At 40.2% G+C, this 20,749-nt stretch overlaps 1 protein-coding gene across 4 annotated transcripts in view; it reads right to left on the bottom strand.

Annotated features, from left to right (window-relative positions):
• The window catches only part of LOC118987065 (ATP binding cassette subfamily G member 2 (JR blood group)), a 278,084-nt gene that overhangs the window by 207,791 nt on the left and 49,544 nt on the right, over window positions 1-20,749 (bottom strand). Inside the window, exon 1 of one of the 4 annotated variants that reach the window (XM_037046133.1) lies at window positions 3,545-3,566. The exons of 2 other annotated variants lie outside the window; for them this stretch is intronic. The gene's annotated coding sequence lies outside the window, so the exon portion shown is untranslated. Of the gene's footprint in view, window positions 1-3,544; window positions 3,567-20,749 lie in introns of those variants that run through there. One more of the 4 variants, XM_037046132.1, reaches the window with a different exon arrangement.

The raw sequence follows: 20,749 nt of genomic DNA, 5'->3' as shown, positions 1-20,749 counted from the left end.
TTTGGTTGTGCGAGGAGGCACAGTGTGTCTACCTATTTCTCCATCTTGGCCGGAAGTCTAAATGTTTTAATTAGAGAAAAAAGAGGAAATTGAAAGAAATGTCTGGCCTATAGCTACACTTTCTCTCTGAAGTTGGAGAATCTGGAGAGAGTGTGGGCATGCATGAGAAGACGGGGAATTTGAGAAAATGATGAATACTGGAATAAGCCTGTGTTTGTAACCTATGACTACAGTGATGGATTACCACAAACTAGGGGTCTTAAAACAACAAAATTTTGTCTTGCATTTCTGTAATTCAGAAGTCCAACACTGGCCTCAGTGGACTAAAACCAAAAATGTTGGCAGATCTGGGTTCCTTTCTGGAATCTTTTCCAGGTTCCAGAAGCTGCCTGCACTCCTTGGCTATGGCCCTCATTCCTCCAGCATCCAAGTCAACAACCTGCATCTCTCTGTTACCACAACCTGTTACCACAACCTACTTCTGTTACCACATCACTTTCTCTGACTCTCATCCTCTGCCTCCCTCTTTTACTTTTACAGATTCTTGAAATTACATTGGACTCAGCAGATAAGTGAGGATAATCTCCTTATTCTGTTTTTATTAACTTTAGAGAGAGAGGAGAGAGGGGAGAGATACAAGTCTCAATTTGTTGTTCTACTCATTTATGCATTCATTGGTTGCTTCTTGTATGTGTCCTGACCAGGGATCAAACCTGCAACCTTGGTGTATGAGGACATAGCCCTAATCAAGTGACCTACCTGGCCAGTGCTAACCTCCTTTTAAAGTCATCTAATTAGCAAACTTCATTTCTTTGGCAACCTTAATTCTCCATTGCTAGGTAACCTAATGTTCACATTCTGACTTTTAGGGCAGTACATCTTTGGGAGGGCTCTAAGGTAACTTAGAGATACTGACGTAGGGACCCACCCAGAGCCACAGAGTTGGTGTGAAGATTATTTTAACTGAAGGCATTTGAGATACAGCTGATGTGGAAACAGCCTTTGGGATCTTCTCTCATCTGATTAAAGGCAGGACGTTCAGAGAGTGAAGCTGCCATAAATTCCCTCTCAGGGGAGCTTCACTGCCAGGAAGAAGATTCACGGGTGGATAAGAAATTGCATAAACAAATATTAGCAAAAACTGTCACACTTCCATCTGTTTCTCTAAAAGTATCTGTCTGACCCTGCTGTTACCACATCACTTTCTCTAACTTACCTAAAAGTCCTTTGTTTTCCTACAGAAGTCCTTTTTCTCCCTTCCCTCTCCCCTATCAAGTTGCTTTGTAAACCTCATAATCTTATCTTTTCTCCCTCAATCTGTCTGTTGTCAGTTAACTGTCAGTTCCTCCCCTGTCCCACTGGACCTAAATTGGTACAAAGTTTTTCTTCTCAATACTAAGGGCCTATACAGATCATACAGAATTACCAAGAAACTCTAAGATTGGATTGTATAAATGTGGCATTAAAGCCACAAGTGAGCATGGTTTGCCTATTCACAAAGAAGTAAAGATAGAGAAGATTTGAAGGTTGAACAAATTCCAGATACGAATCATGTTCACAGCCACCATTGCTCTCTAATGCCACCACCCTCTCCAGCTCACTGAGCTCCAGCCAAAGGAGAAGGAGGGTAAGTAAAGAGGTCTCTATACCATGGCTCCTACAAAGCAGACTGCCTGCAAATCGACCGGTGCTAAAGCACCGAGGAAGCAACTGGCTACCAAAGCCACTTGGAAGAGTGCACCCTCTATTGGAGGGGTGAAGAAACTTCATTGTTACAGGCCTGGTACTGTGACACTTCATGAAATTAGACGTTATCAGGAGTCCACTGAACTTCTGATTTGCAAACTTCCCTTCCAGGATCTGGTGCAAGAAATTGCTCAGGACTTCAAAACAGATCTGTGCTTCCAGAGTGCAGCTATTGGTGCTCTGCAGGAGGCAAGTGAAGACTATCTGGTTGGCCTTTTTGAAGACACCAACATGTGTGCTATCCATGCCAAACATGTAACAATTATGTCAAAAGACATCCAGCTAGGACACCGCAGACGTGGAGAATGTGTTTCCACTATGATGGGAAACATTTCATTCTTTTAAAAAAAACACTTCTTCCTGTTATTGGTAGTTCTGAACTTTACAATTTTTCCTATGGGGTCAAAAGGTACCTAAGTATAGGAATGCAAGTGGAAAATAGGGGACAGATATCAGGTATTGGTCATTTTTCCATTTTCATTTGTGTGTGATTTTTTTTTTACTATGAATGTGGGGACATAAAGCATCATTGCAAGTCAAGGTATTTCATTGAACAAGTTTCAAGCAGTTCAACTTTATAACAATATAAATAAACCTGTTAGAGTTTTCCGGACAATGCCAGCATTTGGATTTTAAAAAAACAAGTAAATTTCTTATTGATGGTAACTAAATGGTGTTTGTAGCATTTTTATCATATAGTAGATCCCACCCATTCACTATACTTTTCTGAGTTGTCCTCCATGCAAGTATGTTTTTAATGTTGCCTGTCTTCTGTGCTGTTCCTATAAGTTTGCTATTAAAATATATTAAACTATATTCAGACACAGTTTCACCGAAATGGTAGGGCAATAGAAAAATGAAGCAAAAAGTTAAATGGATGAAATGATTCATCTCTGGAGATTGAAACCAGGTAGAATGGGAGCCCATAGAGGAGTCACTTAAAGGCTGAAAAGCTGAAACAGGAGGATAAGGTCACTGAATAGGAAATTGACATTTAATATTGTCATTCCAGGTTTGGACAAGTCCCAATGTTTGAACATGACAGTAAGATTATGGGAAGTGGACGGGAGACATTTGTCTTCAATTGCTGAGTGACAGATTGTCAGTCTAGTATCTCAACACATGTATTGCCTCGCAGTCCTGGAGGTAATGAAATACTATTTAGTCTAGTAGGCTGGACTAAGCTCTGCTCAGGGTACCACAGGGCCAGCTCCTCCAGGCTATTTTCCTCTTGTGACTCCTTCCATCCTCAAAGCAGCTGAGTCCTTCATCTCTCAGGGCTCCCCCTTTTAACTTAGTAAAGACTCGTATGATTAAATCAAGCCCACCTTGATAATCTCACTACTTTAGAGTCAACTGATTTGGAACTTGAGTTACAACTGCAAATTCCTCAGAGCAATATTTAGATTAGTATCTGATTAAACAACCAGTGGGTGAACTGGAATCTTGGGGGGCTTGGGGAGAGGGGGATTTTTAGAATTCTGACTTCCCTTGGAAGAAAAGTTGATCCAAGAGCACAGAACCTAGAATGGTGAGTTGATCATCTAGACAAACACAGATTTTGCCAAAGTTATAATCATCTTGGAGAGGAAAGAAAGGCCAAATCCAGGTGTCAAAGTAGATGTGTTAAGAGCGCAGAATCTGGAGCCAGATCATCGTACTTTACATAGAAGGCAAGAGACCAAGTAAGAAATGACTCATTTGGTTATAACGTTCACAGAGGGAGTCAAGCTCTGAAAAATGAGCACAGAGGGGCAAAAAAAAAAAAACAAAAACCAACATATGATTAAGTACTTACGATTAACCTGCGGAGACAGAAAGTGGCATAGTCCATGCAAAATAGGCCGAAAGATTGAATATTGAGAATTCACCAAGATACATTTCACATATCCATGAAGTCCTTTGTTTAAGTAAAGTTTTTAAATGAAATATAACATTCATGGAGAACAAATAGAAAATCTATAAACAGCTTGATGCATATTTATAAAGTGAACATAGCTGATTGATTATTGAAATCCCAGAAGCCTCTCTTACACTCCATCCTAGTCATTGTCCCAGAGGAAACCACTCTTCTGATTTCTATAATTGCACAAGAATTTCATCTGGTTTTAAACTGCGCATAAATTAGTACTCTTTTGCGCCTGCCTCTTTTTGTTCAAAATGATTTATATAAGATTTGCCCACATAGTAAATAAAACAAACATAATAAAAAAACAGATCTATTTGCCCACATAGTAAAAAAAAATCTATTTGCCACATGGATTTGTTTTTACATAGTGAAGATCTAACAGTTTTAATCTCTACATAGGATTCCATTGCACAAATGTATTGCAGTTTATTCATTCTACTGTTGATAGCCTTTAGACTGTTTTCAGATTTTAGATAGACCCTAAAGGATTAAATCAGGAAAGAATTCTAATGACCAACTGACCCCATCACCCACTAGAATGGCACAAGTGGAGGTCTTTAATTTGAAATCATCTTTTCCCCTCGATTATGCCTACAACAGCATAAACCAAAAAGAACCTTAAAGAGAGGATCGGAGTTGTAGAAGAAAGTGAACACATTAACCATGGTTCTGTTTCTCCCTCCAGCAGATGCAACCATCCCCCATTAAGCAATATTTTCCTAAGAGCTTTCCTTGTTTTAGTTCCTGCGATTGGCAATGAGGAAGAGAAATAACACAGAAATGAGGAGAGAGATGTCTAAATGGAAATGGTATAAGACGTGTTTATACCACTGGGAGTGATAAAACAGTCTATATGGCGATGAGGGTCATGGAACACTGAGACTGGAGAAAGCCTCTGAGCTTAGTATGCTCATAAGTTTTTAAATTCCTGGGTGGTTGGGGATACTGAAAAAGTTTTGGGTATAGATACTGATGATGGTTACACAACATCGTGAATGTATTTAATGCCACTAACTTGCACACTAAAAATGGTTATAGTGATTAATTTTGTGTTATATATATTTTACCACAATAAGACTTTTCTAGGCAGGTTTTTGTTTTTTGGAAATAGCTTGTTAAAAGTTTCTAATATGAGTTCATGGTTCTCCTGGTTCATTTGTGGTCATGAATTGCCAATACTCATTTTTGAGTTATGGCATAATTATATAGTAGTACTATAAATACCGATTAGGTGTCTCCTGATTATTCAAGCATGAAGTTATTTTCAACTCCAAAACACTATCACTTTCCATACTTTGCCTTGTGTTGTAGTAATTTGTGAATGTGTGTCACAGATGCTCAATAATACATGATGAATAATCAAATGAGGGAAAGACTGTTTCATCTTCCAAACTACAATAATTGTAATGAGAAAAAAGAAATGGGGAAATGCTAGATTAAAACAAGTTAATTAAGTAGGTTTCATCATTGCAGGACATGTGTAGAATATTTGTTTTTCAAACTTATCCCCCAAGAAGTATCTCAAAGTTTGAAGTTTAAAAAAAATATTTTATTGCTTATGCTATCACATTTGTCTAATTTTCCCCTTCTCCCCTTACCCAGCCCGCCCCCACTTCTATAGTCAATTCCACACCATTGTCCATGTCCATGAGTCATTCATACATGTTCTTTGACTAATTCCTTCACATTCTTTCAGTCAGTCCCCACCAGTCCCCTCCCCTTACAACTGTCAGTCCATTCTGTGCTTCTGGTTCTATTTTGCTCATTAGTTTCTTTTGTTCATTAGATTCCAACGTTAAGTGAGGTCATATGGTATTTGTCTTTCACTGCCTGGCTTATTTCACTTAGCATAATCATCTCCAGTTTCATCCATGCTGTTGCAAAAGGTAGGAGTTCCTTCTTCTTTCTGCTGCATAGTATTCCATTGTGTAAAGGTACCACAGTTTTTTTATCCACTCATTTACTTATGTGCACTTGGGCTGTTTCCAGTGTTTGGCTAATGTAAATAGTGCTGCTATGAACGTAGGAGTGCATAGGCTCTTTTGTATTGATGTTTCAGGATTCTTAGGGTATAATTCCAGCAGTGGAATTGCCAGGTCAAAAGGCAGTTCCATTTTTAGTTTTTTGAGGAAAGGCCATACTGTTTTCCACAGTGGATACACCAGTCTGCATTCCCACCAACAATGAACTAGGGTTCTCTTTTCTTCACATACTCACCAGCAATTGTTGTTTGTTGATTTATTAACTATAGCTATTTTTGGCAGCTGAGGGGATAGCCCATTGTGGTTTTAATTTGCATCTCTCTGATGGCTAAATGTTCAGCATTTTTTCATACGTCTAAGGGCCCTCTGTATATCCTCCTTGGAGAAGTGTCTATTCAGGTCCTTTGCCCATTTATTAGTTAGATTGTTTGTCTTCCTGGTTTTGAATATAAGCTCTTTATATATTTTGGAGATTAGCCCCTTGTCCAATGTATCACTAGCAAATATGTTCTCCCATATGGTCAATTCCCTTTTCATTTTGACCATGGTTTCTTGAGCTGCGCAGAAGCTTTTTAACTTGATGTAGTCCCATTCATTTATTCTTTCCTTCATATCCCTTGCCCCTAGGAGATATATTGGCAAAAATATTGCTATGCAAGATGTCTGAAATTTTACTGCCTATGTTTTCTTCTAGGATTTTTATGGGACCACAACTTACATTTAAGTATTTTATGTATTTGGGATTTATTCTGGTGTATTCTGGTGTATGGTGTAAGATGGTAGTATAGTTTCATTTTTTTTTGCATGTATCAGTCCAGTTTTCCCAACACCACTTATTGAAGAGATTGTCTTTATTCCATTTTATGCTATTGCTTCCTTTGTCAAATATTAGTTGATCATAAAGACGGGTTTTCTGAGTACAGGTCTTTTACCTCCTTGGTTTAAATTAATTCCTAGGTACTTTATTCTCTTTGCATCCCTGTAAATGGGATGGTTTTCTTTCGTTTCTACTTCTTATAGTTCATTATTAATGTGTGAAAATGCCATCAATTTTTGAATATTTGACTTTGTCTCCCACTATCTAGCCAAATTCATTTATTAGATCAAGCAGTTTTTTGGTAGTAACCATAGGGTTTTCTATGTACACTGTCATGTCTGCAAATAATGACAGTTTTTCTTCCTCCTTTCTGATTTGGATGCCTTTTATTTCTTCTCGACTGATGGCTGTGGCTAGAACTTCCAGTACTATGTTGAATAAGAGAAGTAAAAGTGACACCTCTGTCTTGTTCCTTATCTTAAGGGAAACAATTTTAGTTTTTGCTCACTGAGTATAATGTTGGCAGTAAGTTTTTCATATTGCTATTCATTATATTGAGGTATACACCTTCTATTGCCACTTTGCTAAGTGTTTTTATCATAAGTGGTTAAAGAATTTTTTCAAATGCTTTTCCAGCATCTATTGATATGACCATGTGATTTTTGTCCTTCATTTTGTATATGAGACGCATTACATTTATTGATTTGCAGGTATTGTATCATCCTTGCATCCCTGGGGTGAATCCCACTCAATCATGGTGTATGATCTTTTTGATGTATTGCTGGATCCACTCTGCTAATATATTTTGTTGAGGATTTTAGCATCTACATCCATCAGAGATATTGGCCTGTGATTCTCTTTCTTTTTAAAGATTGTATTTATTTATTTTTAGCCAGAGGGGAAGGGATGGAGAAAGAGAAGGAGAGAAATATAAGTGTGTGTTTGCCTCTCATGCGCCCCCTACTAGGGACCTAGCCTGCAACCCAGGCATGTACCCTGATTGGGAATCAACTGTGACCCTTTGGTTCACAGGCCCACACTCAATCCACTGAGCTACACCAGCCAGAGTATGTAATTTTCTTTCTTTGTTGTGCCTTTACCTGGTTTTGGAATTACAATAATACTGGCCTCATAAAAGAAGTTTGGAAATCTTCCCTCTTTTTGAATTTTTTGGAATAGATTGATAAGGATAAGTGTTTGTTTTTCTTTGAATGATTGGTGAAATTCACCTGTGAAGCCTTCTGGTCCAGGGCTTTTGTGTGCCAGGAGTTCTGATTACTGATTCAGTTTCAGTAGTTATTGTTGGTATATTCATGTTTTCTGCTTCTTCCTGATTTGGTTTTGGCAGATTGTATGTTTCTAGAAGTTTATATATTACACCCAGGTTGTCCAATTTCTTAGCATATAGTTGTTCATGGTAATTTCTTACAGTTCTTTGCATTTCTGTGCTACCAGTTATTACTTCTCCCCTCTCATTTCTGAGTTTACTTATTTGTGTCCTCTCTCTTTTTTCTTAATGAGTTTGGTTAGAGTTTTGTCAATTTTGTTTATCTTTTCAAAGAATTAGCTCCTGGATTTATGATCTTTTTAATTTTTTTGTCTATATGTCATTTATTTCTGCTCTGATCTTGATTATTCCCTTCCTTTTACTTGCTCTGGGCTTTGTTTGTTTTTGTTTTTCTAGTTCTTTTAAGTGTAGGATTAGGTTGTTTATTTGAAGTTTTTCTGTCTTCTTTAAGGAGGCCTGTAATGATATGAACGTCCCCCCTCTCAGGACAGCTTTTGCTATATCCCATAGGTTTAGGGTTATTGTGTGTTCATTTTCATTTGTTTCCAGGTACTTTTTGATTTCTTCCTTGATCTTATTGTTATCCCATTCACTATTTAATAATATTCTATATCCATGTATTTGAATAATTTTGGCTTTTTTCCCCTTGAGTTGAGTTCTAGTTTCAGGCCATTGTGATTGGAAAAACGCTTGATATTATTTAGATTTTCTTGAATTCATTACAGCTTATTTTGTGTCCTACCATGTGATCTATCTCTGAGTATGACCTATGTGAATTTGAGAAGAGTCCATATTTTGCTTCTTTGGGGTGAATAGTTCTGTAGATATCAATTAAATCCATTTAATTGGATCTAGTGTGTTGTTTAATGCTATTATATTCTTACTGATTTTTTTGTCTGATTATCAGTCCATGGTTGACAGGGGGTTGTTAAAATCCCTTACTATGACTGTACTGCTCTCAATCTTTTCTCAAATTCCTCCAGATTTTCTTTATATGTTTAGGTGCTCCTATATTGGGTGCATACATGTTTACAAGGGTTATATCCTCTTGCTGGACTGAACCCTTAAGTATTGTGTAATGACCTTCTTTGTCTCTTATTATGTCCTTTGTTTTGAAGTCTATTTTGTTAGAGAGAAGTATTGCTACCCCAGATTTTATTTAATCTCCATTTTCAAGGAATTTTTTTTCATCGCTTCACTTTCAGCCTGTGTAAATCTTTTGTTCTGAGATGAGTCTCTTGTAGACAGAATATATGTAGGCCATGTTTTCTTATCTATTCAACTACCCTATGTCTTTTGATTAGAGCATTTAATCCATTTACATTTAAGGTTATTATTAGTAGGTACTTATTCATTGCCATTTTTTCCTTTGTGCTCATGTTCCTCTCTCTCTCCTCCTCTATTTCTTCTTCTTAAAGCAATCCCTCCAGCATCTCTTGCAATGCTGTTTGGTGGTATTGTACTCCTTCAACTTTTTTTTTTTTTTTTTCTGGGAAGCTCTTTATTTTACCTTCCATTTTAAATAAGAGCCTTTCTGGATAGAGTAGTTTTGGTTGGGGTCCTTGCTTTTTATTACTTGGAATATTTCATGCCAATTCCCCTGGCCTGTAGTGTTTCTCTTGAGAAAGCAGCTGACAGGCTCATTCAAGATCCCTTGTAACTAACCATTTCTTTCTTGCTACCTTTAAGATTCTATCTTTGTCTTTAAACTTCACCATTTTAATTGTGATGTGCCTTGGGTTGTAAGGTTACGACAAAATGGAAAATGCAACAAGGTGTAAAGCAGGATGTTATTGCTTAAGGCTGTACTCCCCGCCCCCAGAATGTTCCAGGAAGATGGGATGAGTGGTTAGCCAAGTAAATAGCCAAATAAGGTAAATATGTGGAGCAAGGCAGACCGCCAGAATCTGCCCGCCAACGAGTAACCCCACCAATCAAAAGAAAAAGCTGTGTTCAATTGCACCAATTGCTAACAGCCACATCTGCTTCTGGATACTGCTTGCTTGCTGCACTCTATAAAACCCCTGTAGTCTGTAAGCCAGGCGCGACTTCCATATTGGCAGCTCTGAGGAGCTACGTGACTCCGGTCACAGTTGGGGAAGTTCGCCCCTGCGCAGGTAAAGCTTTTGGCCAATAAATAACATCACGAGCTCTAAGTGCCTGGACATTTGGTTTCTCGCCATTCGAATACAACAGGGTCAGGCATCTGTGGGTTCATCTTGAGCGTGACCATTTGTGCTTCCTGAACTTGCATGACTTTTTTTCTTCTCCAAGTTAAGGAATTTTTCTTTCATTATTTCTTCAACAGGTTTTCTATCCCTTACTCCGTTTCTTCTTCTTCTGAATCCTTATGATACAAATATTGTTATGTTTCATATTGCCCCAAAGCTCTCATAGACTATTCTCATTCTGTTTAAGTTTTTGTTTTGTTTTGTTTCTTTGACTGGGTGTTTTTTTCCACCTTGTCTTCCAAATTGCTGATTCAATACTCTGCTTCATCTAGCCTGATTTTAATTTCTTCTAGTGTAGTCTTCATTTCAGATACTATATTCTTTATTTCTGTCTGGTTCTTATTCATAGCTTTTGTATCATTTGGCATGCTGATATAGTTCTCTTTAAGTTCCTTGAGCATCCTTATAACCATCAACTTGAACTCTGTGCCTCATAATTTGTTAGCCTCAATTTCAATTAGCCCTTTTTTGAGAAATTCCTACTTTTCTCCCATTTGGAGGTTGTGATTTTTTCTTCCCATTTTGGCTGCATCTTTTTGTTTGTTTCTATGTATTAATCTGCTTTGACTCCCTGGCTTCTGGGGTAGCCTTGTGTGGCAGGAGTCCTGTGGTGCCCAGTGTGGCTGTCTCCTTGATCACCTAATCTGATGCTTTAGGAATGCTCTCTTTGTGTGTTATGTGGACTCTTCTGTAATATTTGGGCCCTGATTTCTGTTGGGCCGCTCATTGGTTGTATCTCCCCTCCAGTTATCTGTCTGTGAGGCTCTATCCCTACCATGTTTTATACACTGTTTTGTGGGTAGTGACAGCAGAAAACAAAACAACACAAAAAACAAAATGCAAGCAAACAAACCCCTCCCCCAACTATACAGCAATATCAATGACAAAAGAGCAAAGAACAATAAATGTGGAAAAATAAATGAAATAGTAGATAAAGGGGAGAAAAAAGAAATGGAGTAAGAGAAGACCAAAGGACAGAAAAGTGGTTATAAAAGGAGAAAATGGATGAGAACTAATATGACTAATGAACTTGCAGAAGAAAATGGGAAAAAAAGGGGACAAAGAAAAAGAGAGACTAACAAAATTTAAAAAATAGAAGGGAACAATGCAGTAATCAAAAGTAGGAATAACATAAGAATATGAAAAAATACTGCACAAAAAAAGGAAGAAAAAGAAAAAAATTATATTAAAGTCCTTGAGAAAGAAAATAAATAAAAGATTTTTTGCTTGAAAGCCATGTATGGGTGAATTAATGTATTTTTTAATTATAGTTCATTGATTATGCTATGACACTTATCCTGATTTTTCCCCCTTTTCCACCCTCACCCAACACCTCCCATTCCAAGGCAATTCCACCACCATTGTTCATGTCCATGGGTCATGAATATAAGTCCTTTGTCTACTCCATTTCCTATACTGTACTTTATATCCCCATGGCTATTCTGTAACTACTTGTTTGTACTTCTGAATCGCCTCACCTCTTCACCCATTTCCCCATACCCCCTTCCATCTGGGAACTATCATAATGCTCTCAGTATCCATGATTCAGTCTCTGTTCTTCTTGATTGTTTAGTTTGTGTTTTAGATTCAATTGCTGACTGATTTGCATTTTTGCCATTTTATTCTTCATAATTTTGATCTTCTTTTTCTTTTCTTTTTTTAAATATATTTTATTGATTATGCCATTACAGCTGTCCCATTCCCCCCTTCACTCCCTTCCACCCTGCACACCCCTCCCCCCCACCCCCTTTCATTCATGTCCATGTGTCACAACCTCTTTAGATTCTGTATTTCCCATAGTATTACTGACCTCCCTCCTGTCTATTTTCTACCTACCATCTATGCTATTTTCTGTGCCTTCTCCCCCCTTCTCCTCCTCCCACTCCCCTGTTGCTAACCCTCCATGTGTTCTTCATTTCTATGGTTCCACTCCTAATCTAGCTGTCCTCTTGGTTTGCTTTTTTTTAGGTGTGGTTGTTAATAACTGTGAGTTTGCTGTCCTTTCACTGTTCATATTTTTATCTTTTTCTTAGATAAGTCTCTTTAACATTTCATATAATAAGGGCTTGGTGATGATGAACTCCTTGAATTTGACCTTATCTGAGAAGCACTTTATCTGCTCGTCCATTCTAAATGAAAGCTTTGCTGGATAGAGCAGTCTTGGATGTAGGTCTTTGGATTTCATGACTTGGAAATGACTTTCATGACTCGCAGTCAGCCAACCACCCTACGCCCTCACTGGGTCTGCCCGTCGCCACCCCACACCTGGGATCCACCAACCACCTCGGCCTCGGCTCCTGGTTTGGTCAGACCCAACGATCTTTCCAGCCCAACCTGCTCTGCCGCTGACTCCGCCCCTCTTACCGNGCAATTCCGCCACCATTGTTCATGTCCATGGGTCATGAATATAAGTCCTTTGTCTACTCCATTTCCTATACTGTACTTTATATCCCCATGGCTATTCTGTAACTACTTGTTTGTACTTCTGAATCGCCTCACCTCTTCACCCATTTCCCCATACCCCCTTCCATCTGGGAACTATCATAATGCTCTCAGTATCCATGATTCAGTCTCTGTTCTTCTTGATTGTTTAGTTTGTGTTTTAGATTCAATTGCTGACTGATTTGCATTTTTGCCATTTTATTCTTCATAATTTTGATCTTCTTTTTCTTTTCTTTTTTTAAATATATTTTATTGATTATGCCATTACAGTTGTCCCATTCCCCCCTTCACTCCCTTCCACCCTGCACACCCCTCCCTCCCTTTTCATTCATGTCCATGTGTCACAACCTCTTTAGATTCTGTATTCCCCATAGTATTACTGACCTCCCTCCTGTCTATTTTCTACTTACCATCTATGCTACTTATTCTCTGTACCTTCTCCCCCCTTCTCCTCCTCCCACTCCCCTGTTGCTAACTCTCCATGTGATCTCCATTTCTATGGTTCCACTCCTGATCTAGCTGTCCTCTTAGTTTGCTTTTGTTTTAGGTGTGGTTGTTAATAACTGTGAGTTTGCTGTCCTTTCACTGTTCATATTTTTATCTTCTTTTTCTTAGATAAGTCTCTTTAACATTTCATATAATAAGGGCTTGGTGATGATGAACTCCTTTAACTTGACCTTATCTGAGAAGCACTTTATCTGCTCATCCATTCTAAATGAAAGCTTTGCTGGATAGAGCAGTCTTGGATGTAGGTCTTTGGATTTCATGACTTGGAAATGACTTTCATGACTCGCAGTCAGCCAACCGCCCTACGCCCTCACTGGGTCTGCCCGTCGCCACCCCACACCTGGGATCCACCAACCACCTCGGCCTCGGCTCCTGGTTTGGTCAGACTCAACGATCTTTCCAGCCCAACCTGCTCTGCCGCTGACTCCGCCCCTCTTACCGGTCTGGCTGGGTGGTTCATTTTTGTCAGACTTTCATACAGTTCAATTTTCACTGTTTTGGCTGCGTTTTTGTTTCTAAAACTTTGCTGTCTTTAAATTTAGTTGTGGGAGGGGGCACAGTGTTTCCACCTATGCCTCCATCTTGGCCGGATGTCATGATCTTCTTTTTCTTAAATAAGTCCTTTTAACATTTCATATAATCATGGTTTGGCAATGATGAATGCCTTTAGTTTTTTCTGATCTGGGAAGCTCTTTATCTGCTCTTCAATTTTAAATGATAACTTCACTAGTTAGAGCAATCTTGGCTGTATGTCCCTGCTTTTCATGACTTTGAGAATTCCTTGCCTATCCCTTCTAGCCTGCAGTTTCTTTTGAGAAATCAGCTGACAGTCTTATGGAAACTCCTCTGTAGGTAACTAACTTCTTTTCTCTTGTTATTCTTAAGATTCTCTCTTTATCTATAACCTTTGGCATTTAAGTTGTGGTGTGTGTTGGAGTGGGCCTCTTTGCATTCATCTTTTGGGGGACTCTGTGCTTCCAGGACTTGCTTATCTATTTCCTTCACCATATTAGGGAAGTTTTCTTTCATTATTTTTTCAAATAGACTGACAATTTTTTGCTCTTTCTTTTCTCCTTTTGGCACTCCTATGATGCGAATGTTGGACCTCTTGAAATTGCCCCAGAGGCTCCTCATACTATCCTCGTTCTTTAAATTGTTTTTTCTTCTTATTGTTCTGATTATTTGTTTTTGCTTCCTCATGTTTCATATCATTAATTTGATTCTCAGCTTCATCCACTCTACTGTTGTTTCCCTGTAAATTGTTCTTTATTTCAATTAACCTATCTTTCATTTCTGGCTGGATCTTTTTTATGCTGTTGAGATCCTCACTAAGTTCCTTGGGCATCCTTATAACCTGTGTTTTGAACTCTGCATGTGATAGGTTGCTAATCTCCATTTCATTTAGCTCTTTTTCTGGAGTTTGATCTGTTCTTTCATTTGGGCTATGTTTCTTTGTCTCCTTATTTTGGCAGCATGCCTGTGCTTATTTCTATGTACTAGGTAGAACTGCTTTGACTACATGTCTTGATAGTGTGGTCTAATGTAGTAGGTATACTTTAGGGTCCAGTGGCACAGCCTCCCCTGTCACCCAACCTAGTACTCAAAGTGTACCCTTTTTGTAGGCTGAGTACACCCTTCTCTAGTAGTTAAGCCTAGGTTGCTGTTGGCAAATCAATGGGAGGGATTTACACAGGCTAGTCAGCTGCAAGGACTGGCTGTGACCACTGACCACCAACCTTTGCCTTCCATGGAGGATCAGCTGTGTTGGGGCAGGGTGGTGGTGTTTCAGCATGGTCTGTAGCTGCCTACTGAGTACACTCAGTAGACAGCTGGTCCTGGGGTTTCCTGGTTGGTATAGGCCAAGGTCAGCCCCTACCTGTGTTTTTCCTGGGGGCCACCATGCCTAAGCTATAAAGTCATATGAGATGGCAGCTACTTGTGCCTGGCAAATTTTGTACCCAGGATGGGCTAAGCTGCTCAGTAAAGCTGAGTTTTATCAGCACCGGGTCTGGGAGTATGACAGCAAATAATCCAAGTCACCACTGGATCCACCTTTGTCTGTCTCTCCCTGCCAGTCTGCTGTCAGCCTTAGACCAACTGTAGACTCAACTGTTTCTCACAGGGCTTCTGGTACAATCAGGAGGATGGGACTCCTGGATCTCCCACAGCAACTGTCTCTCAGACTTCAGGGAAGCAGGTAATGAATTCCTCCACCCCTGAGCCACTTGTCTGAGTCTGTTTGGGATCATTTTCCTATACTCAGCAGGGTGGGGTCCACAGTAGACTACTGGGTAGGGCCTCCGGAGTCCAGGTTTTAGGTCTTCCAGAAACCAGAAGGGGTGTCTGTGGCTCACCCGTGAAGGGGAAGAGTCAGTCTGTTTCCCAGGAGAGTGTATAGTATTGCTCAGGGGAGGGATGTGGCTGCCCAATTATAAAAGGGGTGGAGGTGGTGGGAGACAGAGTTGTTCAACTCTGCCTCAGTCTCTGACATGCCCTGAGTTTGTGTGTGTTGCTGTCTCCTCACTAGTCTGTTAGAAAGATTAATCTCACCATGTATAGAATGGATGAAGCATGTGGGAAGGATGATGTTTTCAGAGATCTGAAAATAAAATATGTAGACTGAGGTAGAGCAATGATGGAAAAAATGCAGGATGGGAGAAAAGAAAGAATAATAGAAAATAAAATACACATACATACACCAACAGAACAAACAAAATAAAAGGAAAGAAAAGATGCAGGTTAAAGCCAGCAGGATTCCAGGGAGGGATGGGGTGAGCAATATCTGACAGAATAAGGTAATTGCTTTTCCCTCTGGAGGGGCTTGCTCTTCTCAAGAAAGATGGCTGCTGCAGTGTCCAGGTATCCAGCACTGAAGGCCCCACAGGTGCTCCCCCTAATCTCTCTCCAGGGCCTTCCATTCTAGACTCTCTTTACACAACTCCACTCCATGCCACCTTCCCTTCACTGGGGCCCAGGGTGAGTGGTTGCAAACACAAAACCTGTGCTTTGGCCCCTCTAAGAGTTAAAGAAAAAGAGTTCTGCCAAGATGGAGGCATAGGTGGAAATACTGTGCCTTCTTCCACAACTAAGTCTGAATACAACAAAGGTTTTGAGAACAAAGACACAACCAAAGAACAGAAAATTGAACTATGTGAAAGTCCGACAACAACGAACCGTTCAACCAGACCAGTAAGAGGGGTGGAGCCAGCAGCGGAGCAGGGTCAGGCAGGAAGGATCCCCCGACCCCAGGCACCCAGGCAGCTGCATGTCAGGCTGGCCCAGTGCAGGCTTGGGGTAGCGGGCTGGCTGTGGTTACACATTTGTGCGCAGATAAACGAGTGAAGGAGTGAACAGTGAGACGGACCACGCAGGCCCCAACCGGCGAACCCAGCGGCGGGCTGACCACGGATGCACATTCACGCACAGTGGGACAGACCTCGAGGACCGCAGTGGTGGCAGGAGGCAGCAGAGGGGGCCCGCCATTGCTTTCCTCTGACCCCACCCCCACATATAGCGTCACAGCGTAGCTACTGAATTGCCCTGCCCTGGTGAATACCGAGGGCTTTGCCCCTCATATGTAACAGGCATGAACAGACCAAAACATTATGGCTCAAGCAGAAGAACAGCTCAAAGCCCCAGAGCCAATACTTTTAAGCAACCAAGAGATAGCCAGCCTATCAGATGCACAGTTCAAAACACTGGTGATCAGGATGCTCACAGAACTGGTTGAATTTGGTTGCAAATTAGATGAAAAAATGAAGGCTATGCTAAGTGAAATAAAGGAAAATGTAGAGGGAACAAATAGTGATGGGAAGGAAACTGGACTCAAATCAAGGGAGTGGACCAGAAAGAAGAAAGAAACAACCAAACAGAAAAGAATGAAGAAACAAGAATTCAAAAAAATGAGAAGAGGCTTAGGAACCTCCAGGACATCTTTAAATGTTCCAACATCTGAATTATAGGGGTACCAGAAGGGGAAGAGGACAAGTAACAAGAAGAAAACTTATTTGAACAAATAATAAAGGAGAACTTCCCCAGTCTGGCAAAGGAAAGAGACTCTCAGGAAGTCCAGGAAGCTCAGAGAGTCCCAAAGAAGTTGGACCCAAGAAGGAACACACCAAGGCACATCATAATTACATTAGCCAAGATTAAAATGAAGGACAGAATTCTAGAAGCAGCAAGAGATAAGGAGACAGTCACCTACAAAGGAGTGCCCATCAGACTGTCAGCTGATTTCTCAAAAGAGACCTTACAGGCAAGAAGGGGCTGGAAGGACGTATTTCAAGTCATGAAATGCAAGGACCTACATCCAAGATTACTCTATCCAGCAAAGCTTTCATTTAGAATGGAAGGGCAGATAAAGTGCTTCTCAGATAAGGTCAAGTTAAAGGAGTTCATCATCACCAAGCCCTTATTATATGAAATGTTAAATCTAAGGAAAAGAAGATAAAAAATATGAACAGTGAAAGGACAGCAAACTCACAGTTATTAACAACCACACCTAAAACAAAAGCAAACTAAGAGGACAGCTACATCAGGAGTGGAACCATAGAAATGGAGATCACATGGAGAGTTAGCAACAGGGGAGTGGGAGGAGGAGAAGGGGGGAGAAGGTACAGAAAATAAGTAGCATAGATGGTAGGTAAAAAATAGACAGGGGGAGGGCAAGAATAGTAGGGGAAATATAGAATCTAAAGAACTTGAGACACGTGGTCATAAACTAAAGGGGGGGAAGGGTCGGGGAGGGGTTTGCAGGGTGGAGGTGAATGAAGGGGGGAATAGAACAACTGTACTGGTACAATCAATAAAATATATATTAAAAATAAATTTAAATTAAAATAAAAATAAATGCCAAAATATAGAAGGAAAAAAAGAGTTGAAAAAAATAGTGGCTTTGTCTCCAGTGGGTCTGACTTTGTCTGGTAGGAAAAAACCCTGTGGTCTTTCGCCACTGGATGCTGCAGAGTCGGCTGATCTCAGCACTGGCACTGTGTTTGGGAGCCTGTGTACCTGACTTCTCTCTTCTCAAGGGGAAGTTCCCACAGCCTGGCTGCCCCCTCAGCCAGCCACCCATGTGAACGGGGCCAGCCTGTTAATCAACCCTGCCCCTCCTAACAGTCTCAAGGTGGTTAAAAGTCTCTTTTGTAGGTGGTCTTCAGTTTATTTTAAATGGCTTTCCCCTGTGTAGTTTTATTTCCACTTTGGTTCTGGGAGGAGGTGCATGACCTATCCTCCTACACTGCTGCCATATTGTGCCCTCCTCAAAGGTACTCTTGAACAGAAATGTGAGAGAATCTTCTGGGGCAAAATTGTGGAGGACTTGAATTCCAAGGCAAGGAGTTTAGAGTTATTTTGAGAGGAAGGAACTATTGTAAGTTTAGTGTGGAGGGATGACATTGCCCAAGTAGTCTTTTAGAAAGATTAACCTGTTCATGTACAGAATGGATGAGGGATTTGGGAAGGCAGAGATCAATCTGGAAATATACAGACTGAGGTAAAGCAATGATGGAAAATTTGTAAGGAAAGGGGCATAAAAACATTATAAAGGAAGAATTTATAGTACCTAATAAATGATAGAACATTAAAGTTAAGAACTGACCTCAAGATCTCAAACCTGAACAGCTAAACACTTTGTAGTGTCATTATTAAAGATCATGAGGGTAATAATACCTCAGGGTATTTCCTCAATATTGCCTTACTCAGACCTTTAAACACAACAGATACTTAATAAATATATATGACTGAATAATAAAAGTGAGTTTATCTTGTATAACCCAGGGGCCTATCCACGCTTACCTAAATCTATGTTGTAAAAATGGAGGAGGGTTTCATGAAAGACTTATCTCTTTCATATGATATATTACTGACTACTATAAATATTTACTGCCTTTAGAAATAAGAGTTTATTCAGGGGAGCAACTAAAGTCTAATGAGCAATAAGTGACTCATGATTCATTATACAATGTCTTAGAATTTATTTACATTTGGTTGTTATGCTTGGTAACATAACAGCTGATGTCAATAAGGCCAAATTCTTATAGCCTCATCCTGAACCCTTATTAGACCAAGAAACATACATGAATTGTTCTGTATGTGACAAAGCCATAGGCCAATCTAGATGTACCTAAGTTTCATCTCATCTATACAACTTTTGCTAGTTGATGCTTGGATGCCTCAATTTCTTACCTCATAGTGACAGTAACAATCCCTATGTCACAGGGTTCAATTAAGATTTTCAAAAATAATACATATTTGGAAGACATATGTAACCTTAATTTTTACCCAATGCCAATAATGACAAGTACTTACTACTTGCCAGGCAATACTCTAAGTGCCTTCTCATTTTGTGGGGTTTTATTAAACCTCACTTAACATTCACAATAATACCTTTAAGTAGGTCCTATTAAAATCTTTATTTTGCAGATGATGAATCTGAAACATAGTGAGATTAAGCAATTTTCTCCAGGTCATACAGCTAGCAAACAATTTATGCTCACATTTGGCTCTTTGTGTTAGTACTGATACAAAAAATAATGACACCATTATTTTCTATAAAAATTGCTAAAAAATATTGGGAAGAAGAGGTAAAATAAATCTGCTCACCCTTCAACCCCCCCCCCCCCAGTTACAATAGACTAAAACAAAGAGGGGAAAAAAAAACAAGTAAAGTACAGGCAGTTACAAATCCAAGATAAATATCTCCAGGAAAGAAACCCTAAATGATAAGAATTATTAAAGCTTTCTGATAGAGTGCCTTGGGTCTAGAAGCAGATAATGGTAATATGGTGGTAAGGAGTTTGACCAAATAAAGAGAACTAAAAGTACATGGAGCAGGGGACTGGAGCCCGGTTCATGTCGTGAAGCCCAGGGCAGGGCTGGGGCTGGCCAATTATAAAAGGGGTGGAGGTGATAGGAGACAGTGTTGTTCAACTCTGCCTCAGAATTTGTGGCTCTGTTTTGTAAGTGGAAATATTGAGGCAGAGATACAGCACATGGGTGGGAAAGCTCCCCCAGCCCATCTTGCCTCCCTCATAACTAGAGGCCTGTGCCACCCCAAAGGAGAGCAGTAGGTCCTGAGAGCCACTGGAGTGGACCTCTGACTATGCAGTGCCAGGTCTCACCTGTTGCATCTGGGGAGGTTGTTAACACTGCTGGGTTAGCTGGGGTGCCCCCACTGCTCTCTGCTCTGCAACAGCACTTCCCTGTGCCCCCGTCCACCACGGGTAAAAATAAAACTACCAAGACATGATCTGCTTGGGGAAGAGAGATGGTCAATCTCTCAAAGGAGAGAGAGCAAGGACCCCTTCCTCAATGGCTTTTATTAGGTTCATAATATACAGGAATACAACAGGTAAAGCTCATCAATCAATGTCAGGAGGGGCTCAAACAATAGACAGCATTTCAAAGAAATCTGAGGGCTTAATCTGAGTCAGTGTCTGTCAGGTAAGGGGGTTGCGAAAACTTTGATAGACATACTCATTTCCTGCTCAGACCCTTATCATATTAATGAATGCACTCTTAGCAAAGCAGGCTTCACAGGACTTCAGGAACTCTTTCCCATGCCCAATCACCCTGGAACCCACTCTAGCCAACAAAGGGCTGCACCACCTTCCCAGTCATAGGTTTTTAGGCTTAAGTGGCTTAGAGGCAGAAAGCGCTTCTCCCAGACGGAAATGGGGACTCAGGTTATGTCAGAATAGCTGGGGAGCAAGGGTCCACCACCCCCTCTTTGCTGCAGCCCCCCGAGTCCTTCCTTGAGGGCTTCCCAAGTGATCGTGTGTGGCTTAGGTTGCCCCACCTTTGAGGGGTCGTATTCATCATTTACTA

The sequence above is a fragment of the Sturnira hondurensis genome, unplaced genomic scaffold, assembly GCF_014824575.4.
Source record: "Sturnira hondurensis isolate 20B ecotype Veracruz unplaced genomic scaffold, ASM1482457v3 Scaffold0004998, whole genome shotgun sequence".
Taxonomy (NCBI): Eukaryota; Metazoa; Chordata; class Mammalia; order Chiroptera; family Phyllostomidae; genus Sturnira; species Sturnira hondurensis.
This window is presented reverse-complemented; position numbering and strand designations above follow the sequence as displayed.